The sequence below is a fragment of the Mus caroli genome, chromosome 4 (genome assembly GCF_900094665.2).
Source record: "Mus caroli chromosome 4, CAROLI_EIJ_v1.1, whole genome shotgun sequence".
In the NCBI taxonomy this organism is placed as follows: domain Eukaryota; kingdom Metazoa; phylum Chordata; class Mammalia; order Rodentia; family Muridae; genus Mus; species Mus caroli.
In genome coordinates this window covers 124,111,975-124,113,406 of record NC_034573.1, presented here as the reverse complement: position 1 = coordinate 124,113,406, position 1,432 = coordinate 124,111,975, and the positions used below count along the sequence as shown (strand labels likewise).

The 1,432-nt window shown below is 46.2% G+C and overlaps 1 long non-coding RNA gene across 1 annotated transcript in view; it reads right to left on the bottom strand.

Moving 5' to 3' along the window:
• LOC115030896 overlaps positions 1 to 1,432 on the bottom strand; it is a 7,993-nt gene that overhangs the window by 1,983 nt on the left and 4,578 nt on the right. Inside the window, exon 2 of the long non-coding RNA XR_003836493.1 lies at positions 226 to 303. This is a non-coding gene — a long non-coding RNA (uncharacterized LOC115030896). The remainder of the gene's footprint in view (positions 1 to 225; positions 304 to 1,432) is intronic.

Genomic DNA, 1,432 nt, shown 5'->3' with positions numbered 1-1,432 from the left:
TCGAGGCCAGCCTGGTCTACAAAGTGAGTGCCAGGACAGCTAGGGCTACACAGAGAAACCCTGTCTCGAAAAACAAAACAAAACAAAACAAAAAAAAAAGTAAATAAATAAACGAAAGAATATGGACTTTGGAACCACCGTCTCTAAGTTGGAATCCTGGTTCTGTCTCTTGCCAGGAGCAAGCAAAACCCTCCAAATGAGTCAGACGGACACCAGAGAACTCACCCCAGAGAGGAGCTCCACTCTGTCAATCTGATCTGTCTGGTCATTCAGCAAAGAGGTGTCAGGTTGAGAAGTCAAATCCTAAGGAGGCCACAGTAGATAAACCATCAGCTGGCAGCACTGAGAACAGAAAGTCCTAACCCCAAAGCAGGAGAAGCGGCTGGGGGAAGGGAGAGCCTAAAGGGACAGGAAGGAAGTTTGCAGGCAGAGGCAGGGGACAGGGTGCTAGGAAGAGGAAACGGTGAGCCTGGCACAGCAGGTAGAGACTGGGAGTTTGCCCTGGATTCAAGTGGAAGGCAGGCACACTGGCCTTGAGAGCAGGGCGGGACCTGGGTCAGGTTTAGGAGGAAGAGTGGGATCTCAGGGCGTTTTAGGCCAGTGAGCCGTCTCAACGACCCCAGAGTGTTTTCTTTATAATAAACATACAGTTTAGACTCCTTTATAAGTAACCCGTAACTGACTTGCCTTTTGAAATTTTATTTATTTATGTTGGATGTGCAGGAGTTGGAAGCCAGGACCTGGCAGGTGCAGAGACAGCCACTGTTAGGACTACATTGCTCTCTTGTCCTTCTTTATTAAGACAATATTTATGGGTTTGAATATAATGATAGAAAACTGAGAGATTTGTTTGATGTGTTGCAAAAATTATATTATGTCAACGCCTCGTTCAGCGTTCTTTTACTCTGGTTTAATGCATTTTAAGCTCTACTTACATCTTTGCACCTCTCTAGCTTTCTGTATCCAGCTTGTTCTAATAACCCATAGCCCACACAGACACCAGCTTACCTACACACTCCATTGCTGGCCCTGAACTGTATTAAATGCACATATTTCACTAGATTTAAAGAGAAAAGTAGACGGGGTGTTGGTGGTGCATGCCTTTAATCCTAGCACTCAGGAGGCAGAGGTCAGTAGATCTCTGAGTTTAAGGCCAGCCTGGTTTACAGAGTGCCAGCACTTCGCAGAGAAACCCATTCTCTCTCTGTCTGTCTCTGTCTCTCTCTCACACACATATACAGGCATGGCAGGCATGCTATAAGCACTTTTAGTTTTATTGTTTTTGTTTGGTTGTTTTTTGTTGTTGTTGTTTTTCCGAGACAGAGTTTCTCTGTGGAGCTCTGGCTGTCCTGGAACTCACTCTGTAGACCAGGCTGGCCTCGAACTCAGAAATCCACCTGCCTCTGCCTCCCAAGTGCTGGGATTAAAGGCG